Source organism: Haliaeetus albicilla, chromosome 20, assembly GCF_947461875.1.
Source record: "Haliaeetus albicilla chromosome 20, bHalAlb1.1, whole genome shotgun sequence".
Taxonomy (NCBI): domain Eukaryota; kingdom Metazoa; phylum Chordata; class Aves; order Accipitriformes; family Accipitridae; genus Haliaeetus; species Haliaeetus albicilla.
In genome coordinates, this window is record NC_091502.1 from 6,987,978 (window position 1) to 7,003,128 (window position 15,151).

Sequence of the window (15,151 nt, forward strand, 5' to 3'; positions counted from 1 at the left end):
TATAATTTATGTTTTTTCCCTGCCCTAAAAGCAGAAGAGACATCCCTTCCCCACTTCACCTCTGCTGACCCATGAGATCGAAATTACACCTACTTGTGCCAGCATGGGCCAAGCGAGCCCTGAAGGGATTCACCTGAGTGCTCCTACTGCCTTCCCGCCTTCAAAATTTCTGGATGAGTGGAGCAGCAGTTTTTTGGTGAAAGCTCCTTAACATCCCTCCACCAAATAGAGAGTGGGGAAAGGGCTAAGCCTCTTGCTTTCCAGCCACCCCACTTATGCCCTCGTCCTAGCCAGCCCTGCCATTGTAGTGGATCTCACAAGTGATGGGTGTTCTCCAGCCAAGGCAAGTCAGTCTCCAGGCTTCCCCAAGCAGGCTAAATTTGGGCAGAATCAGAGCTGTAACTACTTTCCCAAAGTCTCCTGCTCTGCTTCGCTGATGGTAGGTGAAGCAGCAAGTCTGGCCCAGTATGCCGGTTCCAGCTTTTAATCCTTTTGCTAAAAAGATGGAATAATCTAATCCAACATTCTCATGAAATTCAAATGACTATTTTTTTTAATAGAAGGGCATCCATATAGATTTTTGGTACTGATCATGGGAACACCTCATTCACCAGCTGTGTATTCTTGGGGTGAGGGTTTTCCTGTGAGATAAGTGTGTTCAAATGCCCCCAGACTGGCAGAGGCTTGGAAGATGGGTCTCACACCTCCTAAGGAGTGCATCAGTAATTTTATTACATGATAGAAAGCTGTACAAAATCGACATAATAGCAGCATTTACATAAAGCATAAACACATAAATACATAACAGCTTTATTTTGCAAAAGCTGTGTATCATCACCTGTTGGGTTTTTTTGCTAAAGTCATTACTCTGTGGGAGACTTGAGTATGCTCTTTAGCAGAGGTGTACGCTTTACTCCAAAATTGTGAGACAGGGCCATGGGCTGAGGGAAATACTTAAATAATACCAGACAAGAAAAAGGAATCGAAAAGCTCTCATACTTGGAGGAGTGCTCTGGTGTCCTGTTATTGTGCTTTGTTTGGTGGATTTTTTGGAGGTTTCACAGTGGTTTTGAGATGGCACATCAAGGACAGATTTAAGGGTGTGCTGGCTGGGTCTGTGTCAGAGCTGGCTGCGAGCAGATCCTGCAACAGGGTGCTGTGCCCTCAGCATCCCAGGGAAGGCATGGGGACCTGCCCTTCTCTCCACCTTTCCTGCTGGTTCCTGTATTTGGCTACGCAGTCGATGCGCTGCCATGTAAAGATCCCAACTGTAGATGCTTCATACTCCGCCAGGTAGTGTAGAAGCTTCAATATCTAATTTTGGGTTATGAATTTGATTTGTGCCCCAGCACCTAAAGGTTTGTGTGCCATCATTCCAAGTATTTTGCTCTTCTGTGGAGTTTGACATTGATGGGTATTAAAATGACATAGTCATGATAAGAGTGCTGAAGATCCTACTGAAGTGTATTATAAACAGTCCTGCATAGCTGAGTTAGTGCCCTCACCAATATGATTTTTCAGTTAAGTCAATTATTAATATTGCTTTGTGTTATGTTGGACAAATGTTCTTCTCACAATTGTGGGCTCCTTTACCTCAAGCACAGGGGCTGTATATTAATCACAGTAATAAAACCATAAACTGAGAAGCCTAATACTGTTATTAGAGATACCGTATTTGATTTTAGATTTCATTTTTCAAAGGAACTGTATTTACAATTTTTAAAGCCTAAGGGCTGAATCACAATATAGAGTATCTAGTTTCATATACCAGATAAGTGCTTAGAAAAGATTAAAATCAATTATGCTATTGTAAAGTTTTAAAGTTCAAAGGGTTTGAGATCTGTAAAAAATGTTTAGATGTAATCATAAGGCAAAGAATTAGGCACTTATGGCTCCATTTGGAAATGTGCTCCACAATCACAAGTTACTTCATTCCATCGGTCTTAGCTTGGGACCCAGCTTGGGACTTGTGTATTAATAGGGAATTTGGTACACCTCCTTTGTGCTGAACTGCAGGAACCTCATAGCTGAAGTGGCATTGCAGCAAACACGCCTTTTACTTCCATTTAGTCAGCTTAATCCATTAAGAGATTGAAATATGCTATTATAAAAGCCCCGATAACTGTTTTTTTTTTTGTCATGTAAGCTTCTGCTCCCATGAGCAGCGTTACTGAAGTCCAAGGAACAACGTGTCAGGGAGCACATAGATCACAAATATTCCTACAGCGATATTAGAGGTACAGCACAGAGAGTTTAGGGGAGAGCAGCCTGCGGTTTAGCATTTGCAGACTTAGACCTTCACATCTGCTGCTTCGCTCTGCCAGGCAAGCTGCGTAGCTGTGGGGATTCACAGAAACATGGACCCCAAAGGTCGCTGCTTGAGGCTGTAGTGCTGTGCAGCAAGCTAAGCAGTGGAGCTGAGAGCTTTCTGGTAAGTCTGTGAGCTGCTTTGAACACAAAATCCTGCAGCCCCTTTTCCTGCAATCTTTTCATCTAGTACGGGATGATATACACAGCCATCTGTGCCAGACCTGAATTTCATCCATAAAGACTAGAGGAAGAAATAATGGTTTGCAGGTTAATATCCATATTCATCATGAGAGAATTTTTTAATGAAAAAGAAAAAGGCTAAGGCTTTATCTTAGAGCTAGTTATGTTAAATTCATTGGAAAAATAGTTTTGAGAGACTGAGAAGGAATGTATCTACATATATAAGGAAACAGAAAAATACAGACCTTTATGCTGTCTCTATATGGATAAGCATGGGCACTTGCGTCTCTGTGTTTGCAAGACAAGGGCCAGCTCAGGACTAACATCCAAGCAAAGATGCTAGTGTAGTACAAGCTACTTAATATTGCTTTCCAGAAAAAAATTATTACCTTGAACTCAGGGCTCTGTTAATACAGACAGCTTCATGGTCTGCCAGGGTTGGGAGATGGCTACGGTAGATGTGCAACCTTTGGTACCGAAGTATGTAGACATGCCCACAAGCCTCTGTACAACTGTAGGAAGACTGGTGGACTCAGCTTTCTTTTGACTTTTTCATGGCTAGTTTTTTAAACTTTATTTCACCCCTAATATTATTATATCTGTATTCCGTGACCAGTGCGCACCTCCGAGGATGCTCCCAGCCCTGCGGATGCTAGGAAGCACAATGTCAAGAGGCAGCGAGAGCCTTGAGCAGCCGGGCAGCCAGGCTGCACGCATGGTTTGAGAAAGCCCCGAGGAGAGGTGCCTAGGGCTGAGCACAGCCTGTGCTGCAAAGCCCAGCACCCTCTTACCTTTCCTTCCCCAGAAGCAGCTGGAGTGAAGTCATAAGGAATAGACTTCATCCTGGGAATGAAGGCAAAACTACAAAAAAAAAGTACAGCCTTCCTCCTGATATTTTTAATACCCACTCTTCTTTCCCACAGCAGTTACCTGCTTTCTTGTCTTGCTTGTATTCTCTGATTTGGGGCGTAAGAAGAGCTCATGCTGTTCTGTTTCTGAGGCTCCCAGTATTAGATGGTAAACTTGTCAGGGCATACTCATACGTTGCTCATTTCATGCGAGTATGCTTTGCTTCTGTGTTTGCAAAGTAGCACTTAAGAGAGTTTATTATTAATAACAGTAAATTATTCTTCATTTTCTTATCAGATAATATGAGATCAAGTAGCTGTCAAGACATGTTGGGCAGATATCTACAAAAACAATGATATCTAAAGATCCACAACAAAAAGGAAAAATTTGGAAGGTCTTCAGTCAGCTCCCAGCAGCTGCAAATTTTGCTTTGGATGAAATAATGAACCCATCTAAGGGTCTCTCTCTGAAAACAGTCTCACCGAGTTATACTTGTCAGAAGTTGTATTTGGCTTCTCACTTTGATATAGTCCCAAAAAAGGAATTGGAACAAGCATCTAGAACTGGGTAAGTCATCAAGACATCTAGGTAAGATTAGGGTGTATAAATAAAAAAATAGTGGCTTTATATGCAGCTGATTTGCAAAAATAAGACACTTGAGATGCTGCTGAAGGTGCTTTGGTATTACTTACCTAAGTCTACCTTACCTCTTTATTTATATTCAAATTTTACACTATATAATATGATGTGCAAGATAAACCTGCAATCTAAAATCAGCCAATGCCCTTAAGGCCATGATACAAGTGCTTCTATTTGTATAGTATTTGATTAACTATTATATTCCTCATTTCATAGTTTAGATATCTGTAATGAAAATGAGTGGCTGTACTGACAATTAACAATACAGAAACTAGTGAGGAAAAAAAGGATTAGTGTAGTTGCAAACACAGTGGAACAGGGGCAAATTATTAGCACAGAATGTTTTATATTTGCTGTTTGGTTTCCTGTTCCTTTTTGCTTATTTGAGGATATTTTTGTGCATGAATGGAAATAATGTTTTCTGCACAAATGCAACTATTTAAGGAAATACATATTTAATTGCATAAAGATGGATTTGCCTTAATTATTATTTTCATTTTTATTTTTTGAGACAATTGTGTCATCTTGTATGACAATGATTTTTTAGCTGAAAGTTGGAACCCTTTGTTGAAAAAATCATTGCACAGTGATGTAGCGATCATGATATTCTACTTCTCCACTGTTGTTTTGAGAATGTCATTTATTATACATTAATTGGGGGCAAAATTGATATTAATTGGAAGTACTTATATATGTATTTACTTATTTTTCCAAGCTTACTGGTTGAAGGCACATCTGTCAACCATTGATTAGGGATATCAGCATAATACAAATGCTATTTGTTAGCTGAAGGAAATAACTATGGGCTGCTAATATAGTGAAAGATGAAAAACTGTCACACGTCTTTGTGCATGTACATGTGTGTGTGTGTGCACATATGTGTGTAGTAACCTGGCACCCACTCTTTGCATCTTCTTTTATACGTGCCTCATTGCTTCAGTTGTCATAAAGCCTTTCTGAATGCAGAGCCAAATGGGCTTTATTAGGGTAGCAGATAAGGTGTTTCCCAAAGTTAATGACTCTAATGCTGTATTTCTTATATATTCCAAATCTTCATTTGTGATCATGAAAGGAGCTCATGCCCTGTATGCCTCTTACATAGAGTAAGCGATCAAGGAGGGTTCATCTGGTCCTGGCCGGCACACAGTTCAGTTCTCATTTGCTTGCTGAGAAAACAAATGACATATTGAGTATATGGTACAAGAGCCACCAAGTCAGAGAATTTGCAGGTTGAAAAGATTTTATATTTTAGATGGCCATAGAGTCCTCCTATTTGCAGCATTACAATCCACCTTTTTGTCCTTTTTCTTTCTGGCCCAGTAAGTATCAAGCTTTGAAAACAATATTCACAAATTAAGTGGGAGGCTACTACCAGTTCAGTCAGGAGTCCTATATTCAAAAGGGTGCCGAGATGTGCTGTCTAAATGAATAAATATCAGTTCACATTGTGGAATGGGTGGTAGGCCAAGTTAATAAAAAATTTAATTACCAGTGACCCATTTTGCTTACTTCTATTTGAAAGGGAATTTCTGCATTCTTGCATAAGTTATCATTTATTCAACTTCTCGCAGATGGATTCAGATGATGCTCTTCCTGCCTTGAGGATGAGATGAGCTTAATCCAATATTATAAATGAAAAACAGGTGTCCAGATACACATTCTTTTCCTCATAGCTTGCATTGCATTTATTTACCTAAAATAATTCCTAACTCAAAATTTGCTGCCAAAAGTTTAACTTACCTTCACTTAAGGTGAGTGTGGCTGTGGATGCGATTGCTGCAGCAAGAGAAATGACTGTTAGCAATGTTTTTTTCAAGTTGCAAGCCCTTGTGCGAAGGCCAATGTTCACATGTTGTAGTTATTATTATTATTATTCATTTTTATTGGGAAGGCAGCTGGCTGGAGCTCCAGAAATAGAACAGGTTTAAAGTGAAGCAGAAATTCTCATTCGTCTCTAAAAATAGGTCATCTCCCAGTATGGAATCTGAAACTGCCAGTTTTTATGCTTTTGAATTCCCAAAGTTATTCCTGTTGGATTTCTCTTCATACAATTTTAATATGGACCCTTTGAAATTGGATGCTGGCTGCAGTGTTTCTTTGGCTTGAAAGTCTGTGTTTCACTTGCAGTTGTTTTAGTTAAAAAAGGAAAAGCTGGATGAGAACAGGTGGTGTGACATCTTTTTTTTATAAGCATTCTGAATTTATGTGGTGTGTGGCATCGTAGTCATCACCACAGTCAGGTGCGTAGCAGAGAAGCATGCATTATGTATGTAACCTTGAGAGGTTAAACTTTTATTTTCTCTGCTCTTTTGATTTTGGGTAGTATGATATGGTCTATATAGATGCCCTAATACTTTGCAACAAATTATTGTGCATGTATTAATTATAACACTAGCTAGAGATCTAAACAGAAATCAGGATGTTCGTGTCTTAACTCTCAACAAGGAAGTCAGGAGACCATTCGTACTCCAAACTGATAGCAAGCAACGTGGACAGCACAATAGTAGTCTTAATACCTCCATAATGCAGATGAGAAACCTATGTGCAGGAAAACATAAATTATTGTCCCAGAAGCACTAAGCCTACGTCTAGACACCATAACCTGGGAAACATCTGAGTTTCTGACTCAGGATGTGCACAAAGGCTGTGTCTGGATTCCATTTTGGGGTGAAACCCACGTGCATGCCAGCCATCCTTCCCCAGGTCCCTGGTTACCATAGGAAGGACACCTGGGCACCTGAGTCAGGCTGGAGCCACAGTGAACCCCAAGAGATGCCCAGCGTGGCTGGCCAGGGAGCCAGAAGCAGTCGATGGAGTGCCTTGGCAGTTAGATGTGCTTCAGGCAGAGCCACAAAAAATAAAAAAAAGTAAAACCCTCCAACCTTTACAACGCTAACTGCAGTGCTTAGGTGCAAATCTGTCCTCTATGGGTCAAAACATTTAGCAGGATTAAAATGTTCAAATGGTTCTCAGTGCGTGGGAACAGTTTTTAAATAGAGTGATGGGGAAATGGTTGGAATAGTTCCACTATTGTCCAGAGCCATTTGCTGGATCCTGGGAACAGCACTTCTGTACAGTCCCCCTTCTCAATACGTGGGGGCATAGAGTAGACTAATTAGGCATTTTGGAATATGCGATGTTTATTTTTAAAAATAAAATGTCTACTACATCATGGGTGGGTTACTGATGAACTGCTAGATATTTTAAAACTTCTTGAGTGTATTAAAGAAGAAAATGAAGGGACACTTCAAACTGAGAATCCTGCCTGTGAGCGGCATCTTCCTTCAGTGCTAGAGTAGCAGTGTCCATTTAAGGACATAAGCAAGAGAAAGTTTATGAGTAGATGTAATATGGTCTATATTATCCAAATATGGTCTTTATTACCTCTTCCTGAAAATACTCTCTTTATGTATTTATTTCTGATCTGTACTACTTTTAGCATAATGGTCTGTAGCTTTTCCAAAAAGTTTTTATGATAAAGCTACTGCCCAATGTAGAATATTTTTTGAAAAGTCTCATGAGCATTTGAAGCCAAAGCTTTACTGTTATTTGTACCTCAGACTTCAATATAGCTGTAGGATTTATGCCTACTCAACTAATCACAACTTCAGAGAGCACATTAATTTAAAAACACGCCTTGAAATGTGTAAATTCACAGATGTTAATGATTACGCACATGTTTTCCCTTATTGCTTCAACACCAGCAAAGGCCAAATTCTGCTGTAATTTGTACTGCAGTGATGAGATTTGGATTAATATCAATGTAATGAAAAACCATATTCAGAGACTTGTTGCTTTTTGCAGATAATGGGGCATTTCTGGACACGTCTGTTTTGGAGAAGAAAGTCCTGCACTTTAGGCGATATGGCTGCAGGAGGGTCACTCCCGAATATAAACTCAAGGTATGCAGAAGGTCAAGAGAGAGGACAAAGGGCACCCTCTGTACAGCAGCACCTGGGTGTTGGAACCACTGTCTACATGTTATGGAAGTGAAAGAAAAAAGGAGCAAATAAAGTGGCAGGTGAAAAACACATTGATACCCGAGTGCAACAGCAGTAGTGATGTTTGCGTACTTACACACATTCTGCTACCGAGACTTCAGCCGTGCCCTCTGTATCTATTTACATAATTTCATTTGTTTCCATGCATGAATTTTTGCTGTGATATACATTTTAAACAATACAGGTTTCCCGTTTCTGTAGTAATTCTGGTACCAACCATTGTAAGGTAAGACACTGAAATATGAAAAAATATGAAAAAGCCTCTCCGTACAAATATGTGTGATCATAAATAGTTGAATAACAAGTAGAAGTGTGTGCCCTATGAAGGTTTTCATATGCTTTTCTTTGAAGCTGATGTAAACATGTGGGTTTGTTCAAGTTCTTTCTATGTGATTGCTAGAATTTTTAGAAAAGGCGAGTCTTCAAAACCCCAATTTGTGGTTGCATATAAGCCCTCTGTTGCACTTTCCATTCACATTAGAAAGACCCACTAGACCCTAACAATTTTCAAGACTTTAATGTTTAAGTACAAAACAGCCAGACTCAGGGCATCTGCTTCTGAAATTTTTTGCTCTAATCTCTGCAATAGCCCTTTTGAAGGGTCAGTTTCTATTTTCTGCAAGTAGAATTTAATGCGCGTAGGAATACACATGCACACAAGTATATTTCCTGTCTCTTTGATATCAAAACAAAAAGCCGGTTCCGTGGTTAAAGGCACTACTGTAAGGCATCAAGCTGACACTTCATACAGCTTATAACTTACTGTGTGACTGAGCTCCAACACAAGCCCATGCAACCGGCGTGCAAGTGCCTTTTGGGAAGGGCACTCCTCACCCCCTCCTCCATGGTGACAGTTACACGATGAACATGACTCCTGGTATACCGCATGGTAGTTTTGCAGTGATGGCCACTGTCCAAATGCCTAATATACTTAGCATGAGAGAGTAATTCAAATTCTTTTAGTTCATGTCTTTGGTCTGGAAATTTATTCCCCTCTTCAGTCACTCTTTAATGACAGGATAACATTTTTCCCTTCTAATCAGCCACTTACAAGGTTACTTCATTTCCCCCCTAGGTCATCTAGTGCTAAAGCATAAGCGTTTATGATGAGCTGCATGCAAATACATGCACTCTGCTTTGTGTATTGCAAGTACATCGCTGAGGTATGTTACTGGGGCATCGTACATTCATATTCAGGCTACATCAGCAGTTTCACATGGTAACAATGCTATATACTCACAGAACATTTTTTATCTGGGAACTAAGCAAGATTTTTAGGAAGCTTAGGAAAACAAACATTTAAGTTTGCTGGACTGTATTCTTACAGTGTCCTAATCAGAAGTCACTTACAGAGTTTTGGAGGCCGTAAGTAAACAGGGTATTTTGTCACAACAAGGCACTGTATAAGTTTATGCAAGCTAAAGCTGTTCCTCTGATGCAGCAATTATCTCAAATTACTGGGCTGAAGTTGTTTTGCCGTAGTTTGAGACTCAGTTTGATGGGGGAAGAATGCAACAGGCACCTGGATTCATCAGTGCAGGTGGTGCAAACAGGCTTTAAGAGGCTTGGGCTACAGAGACTCTCTACAGCTTTGACATCTGCCTAAGTGGAGCTCACAGTAGGACTGGGCCCAAAATGACCTGCTTCTCATATTATGCAGTATCACTGCAGGCAAAGGAAGCCGAGGAACCAGATTTTCTGACACTACAAAGGGCACTATTGTGTGAACACTCTGAGGGTATTGAAGGGAGAGGTCCAATCCTGTACAGCATTTTTACAGGTGCTTAATTTCAAACATGAGAATAACCATACTGATGTCAATGAATCACTTATGAACTTAAAATTAAACACATGCTTTGTTGGATTAAAGCTAGGGCACAGTCTTACCAAATTTAGCCCCTGGTTCTTTCTAACTGTACAACTAGGCCGACCTGTTCCTCACCATTCCCTTCTGCAATGGTGGTTAATTTGCAACGAGTTGGTCTCTCATGTGACTGCTAAAATTTTTTAAAAAAAGAACTGTGACAACCACAGTTGAGATGCAGCATTGACCACAACTAACAGGGTGGCCAATATGCTGCTACTTGCACCGGCCTTTCATGTTGATGAATATTGCACAGATATGTGTCGCTTTCACTACTGTGGATCATTATTCATATTAACAATTTGCCTGGAGCACACCCATGCCAGAAGTCATCTGGATGCCTACCAAAAAGCAGCTCAGAATAGGCTTCAGTGAAAGCATATGGCAAGTACTGCGTGAAAAGAAGGTATAATGCACATCCGTTTGCTCGGGGCCCCGCTGGCACCAAAACGTTTGCACTTCCATTATAATTTTAACTTTGGAGGGAAGTGCCAGTAACTGGGTTTACTCGAGGTCTCATCAGAGACAGAATATTTTTCTGAATTGTTGTGAATATTTGGTCACTGCCATTTTTTTTCTAGTTCTGTTAGCTTTTTTAACTTACGCTCTGTTAAACAAAGAGCATACATAACTTCAGTCTTTGAAACATGGGGACGTATAGCTGCAAAGATGAGACTACGAGGCAGGAATCTGCAAATACCATTAATTTAAGTACCTGCTCATCTAAAAGAGCTCCAAGCGCGATTACACTCTTTGGTGGCCAAGCTACGAGCATACTCTGCTCTCTGCTGGCTGTTACCTTCTTCTCACTCCCAATGGGAACGCATTCATTGAGGGGGGGCAAAAAAAAAAATCATAAATCGAGCCTCATAGCTAGCTGCTTAATTTCAGACACCCAACTTTGACGAAGTGGCTTGCTCCAGGTCCCACCGCCCGCTGTGACTGGTGTCTGGCCAGCCGTGCGGTCCCGCCTTGGCCGGGGGGGCGATGGGAGAAGCTGGTCCCCTCCCCACTCCCCGCACACGGCGCTGGGGGGACCTCTCGTGGTGGCCGTGGGGGGAGCAAGCCTCGGTCCGCTCCCCGACACGTCCAGCAAGGCTCTGTGATGCTGCGATTCCTTCTCTCTTCCTGTAATACTACTTTTGTGCAGTTAAAAAAAAAATAACGTGGTCTTCACTGCACCCTGGATTTATTTTTTTCCTCCCAAATACTTAAACTATGAGTTTGAAGAACTTGAAGTACTTAGAATAGACTAGTTCAGTTGGAAGGAACCTACAATGATAATCTCGTCCAACTGCCCACCACTCGATTCTAGTTTTTCGAAAAATTATGAATGATGAGCTGGGAATAAAACTCTTTAGCCATGACCAGAGCTATAGTAGAGGCAATCTGAGAACAATAGCATGTACAAACGTATACTCAGATACTACTCATAGAGGTTTTTTTTTTTTATTATCTTCTAGAATATCTTATGGAAATGCACTGATATGTGGGTCTTCAAGGCAGATAGCCCAGATTCCCATTTAAGCTTCCTAATGGAGAGATAAAGTGGCTCTCATCATTCTTTTTTGACCTGTTTGCTTATGTGAAAGAAAGATTGTCCTGGTTTCGGCTGGGATAGAGTTAATTTTCTTTCTACTAACTGGTATAGTGTTATGTCTTGGATTCAGTATGAGAAGAATGTTGATAACACACTGATGTTTTCAGTTGTTGCTAATTAAGTGTTTATACTAAGTCAAGGATTTTTCAGCTTCTCATGCCCAGCCAGCAAGAAGGCTGGAGGGGCACAAGAAGTTGGGAGGGGACACAGCCAGGGCAGCCGACCCAAACTGGCCAAAGGGGTATTCCACACCAGGTGACATCATGCCCAGTATATAAACTGGGGGGAGTTGGCCTGGGGGGAGCTCTGCTTAGGAGCTAGCTGGGTATCCGTTGGCAAGTGGTGAGCAATTGCATTGTGCATCACTTGTTTTGTATATTCCAATCCTTTCATTATTACCATTGTAATTTTATTATTGTTATTATTACCATTATTAGTTTCTTCCTTTCTGTTCTATTAAACTGTTCTTGTCTCAGCCCATGAGTTTTACCTTTTTCCTTCTGATTCTATCACCATCCCACTGCATGGGGGGAAAGCGAGTGAGCGGCTGTGTGGTGCTTAGTTGCTGGCTGAGGTTAAACCACAACAAAGATAAAGGTGCAGTGTGGTTTTCTGGTGTGTGTGGTTTGGTTTGTTTTTTTTTTTTTTTTAAATCAAGAAATACTCATAAGGAGGGATGAAGATGCTTCTTCTACTCAGCTTCCAAAGAAAGCTGTTTCAGCCACCTCGCCGAAGCACAGCTGCAGTGCTGAGGTTGGACCGCAGGCAGGTACAAGGCACCACAAGAGGTGGTGAGAGGGAAGGGGAGACTTTGCTGTGATGTCTGCCTGGAATTTTAACAGACTGGAGGGACACATTTTCAAGAGGATGGACATGGATGATCATGGGATGACAGGACTGCAGTATAATTTAAGCAGGGGGTGGACCACTGGAGGGCTCTGGTCCAACCTTCTCTCACAGCAGGGACAGCTCTGAGGTCAGACCAGACTGATCAGAGCTTCATCCAGTCAGGGCTTGAAAACCTCCGAAGACGGAAAGTGCATCACCTCTCTGGGCAACCTGTGCCTCTGCTTGGGAATCCTCGTGGGGAAAATACTTCTATCCAGTTGTCATGGTGTAACCCTGGCTGGCAACTAAGCACCACACAGTTGCTTGCTCACTCCCCCGCAGTGGGATGGGGGGAAGAATCTGAAAGGTAAAAGTGAGAAAGAAACTTGTGGGTTGAGAGAAAAAAAGTTTAATAATTAAAAAGATTTAAAAAAAAAAAAAGTAAGGACCCCCCCCCCCAAAACAACAGAGAGGGAAATAAAATCCCCCCAAACCCCCAAGCAACGCACATGAAAATAATTGCTCACCACCAACTGACTGATGCCCAGCCAGTCCCCATGCAGCAGTCTCCCCACCAACCTCCACTCCCCCAGTTTCATATACTGTGCATGACGTCATATGGTCTGGAATATCCCTTGGGTCAGTTGGGGTCAGCAGCTGTCCCGGCTGTGTCCCCTCCCAACTCCTTGTGCCCCCCCAGCCTGCTCGCTGGTGGGGTGAGAAGCAGAAGAGGTCTTGGCTCTCTGTGAGCCCTGTTCAGCAGTAACCACAACATCCCTCTGTCACCAACACTGTTTCCAGCACAAATCCAAAACACAGCCCCGTACTAGCTACCGTGAAGAAATGTAACACTCTCCCAGCTCAAAGCAGCACACTGTTTTTAACCTCTCTTCTTTCAGCATATTCCTGCTGTTTCTCATCTTCCTGCCCTGCACCGCTGTGAGGAGCCCGGCTTCTTCTCCCCAGTGTCCTCCCTGGCAGAAGCCATGAGTTTCCCCTGAAGACTCTCCTCCCTCACAGGGCCAGTGCTCCAGTCCCCACCACCTTGGTGGTCTCTGCTGAGCTCCATCCAGTTAGACGCTAGTCAATGTTTCTCCAGTATTTGGGGCCCCAAAATTGGATGCAGTAATCTAGCTGTGGTCTAATGAGTGCTGAGTAGAAGGGGATAACCACTTCCCGTGGTCTCTGGCCCTGCCCCTGCTCACTCAGCCCAATACACTGCTGGCCTTCATTGCTGCCAGGGTCACTGCTGGCTCCTGCTCAGCTTGCTGCCCACCAGCCCCCAGGGCCTCCTCCATAAAGCTGCCCCCAGCCAGGCAGAATCAGCCTGTGCTGGTGCCAGGGGCTCTTCCCTTCCAGGAGCAGGACTTTGCATTTGTCCTCCTTGAATTTCGTAAGGTTGGACCATTCCTCCAGCCTGTCTACGTCCCTCTGAATGGCCTGCTCTCAAGTGTATTCACTAATCCCACCCAAATTGGTGTCATCTGCAAAATTTAATTAGAAATAAATCCATGCATGTAGGCAATGGATATGGCTACCCGATTTTTTGCAGACCAACATGAGCTCACTCTTTCCCTGCTCCAAGTGTTTATGTGGCATCCAGCCTAAGCTAATATACTTTGCCTCTCAGCAGAGCTTAATAGCTCGGGATCAGGATTGTGCTAATCACAGCTAAATAGCTTTTGGTTCAGAGAACAGGAAAATTGAGCTGTGTCTGCTCCAAAATCCCGTGTGAGTGTAATACGTAAGTCCACCAAAATGCATATTCCATTAGCTCTGGTGGAATTCCTGAATGAGGAACTGGCAAGCCTGAGAGATGCAGTGTCGTGATAAAGTGGATAAGAACCCAGTGATGGCGAGAAAACTGAAAGTGAGAGTATTAATTAATCTGAAGTCACTTACAAGAATGCTGAAGAGAAATCATTATCTATCACCGAAACTGAGGACACATTATCCTAGTTGTCTGATAGAATGGCATTACTGTTTTGATTTCCAGCATGATTTCTGGCATATTGAATAGTATGCCTCCCAGTCACCCAGCAACAACTCCCCTAGCTTTTGGCAGGCTTTGGGTTGTGTGAGTGCTTATGGGCATTGACAGAACTGTGCACGAAGGAGCTTCCAAGTGGGCTGGCATTGCAGCTGATGGCAGCCTTGCTTCAAGAAGGAATATGCCAAGGAAAGGCATGTCAGGCTCCTGATAGCAGCCTGCGATAACCTAAACAGATGTTGGAAGTGCAATGTTGGGAGTCAGATGTCACTCAGGGTGGAGAGAAGCTGAGGCTTAGGTGAATTGATACTCCCTGTTGGCTTCGAGAGGACTCCAGTTAGACCCAGAGAAGTAGGGTGGCTAACAAAATGCACAGACATGAAAGGAATCCAGATATTTATAGGGATGACCAGGTTAACGATATAACTTCTGCTCACCCTTACCTTGCAACCACAGCAGTTTATAATAAAGACTGGGCATCATCAAGAAGTCAGCAGCTGATGTTGTAAACAGTCAAAAATCTAAACAAATAAAGCAAGCACCAGCCTTAAAGCTTCATATTCTTATGGAGTAGCTAGAAACACAGTGCAGTGCCGCTGGAGGAGACCTACAAACAACTCTGGTACAAACCCATCAGGCAATCACTGCCTGAGAGACACAGGGGTGAGAAGTACCTTTGAAGGAAAGAAAATATTGGAGCACCTATTAGAGATGGTGTTCTGTGAAATCAGTTTTTTCTTGTATACCTGAGGTAACTAACAGAAAGGAAGCTTTTGGGTCTGATACTTTTGATGGGCTGAGTCTTCTAGGCTCACTTTGGGTCAAATCACAGACTGTTAGGAAACGTCATGAAGCAGCTGTAGAGTGCACCTGAGTACAGTGTTACCATT

At 42.3% G+C, this 15,151-nt stretch overlaps 1 long non-coding RNA gene across 1 annotated transcript; it reads left to right on the forward strand.

The window, feature by feature from the left end:
- Window positions 1-3,660: 3,660 nt before the first annotated feature.
- On the forward strand, window positions 3,661-8,301 carry LOC138690112 (uncharacterized). The gene is made up of 2 exons (XR_011328910.1): window positions 3,661-3,906; window positions 7,783-8,301. It is a non-coding gene; the product is annotated as an uncharacterized lncRNA (long non-coding RNA).
- The last annotated feature ends 6,850 nt before the right edge of the window (window positions 8,302-15,151 follow it).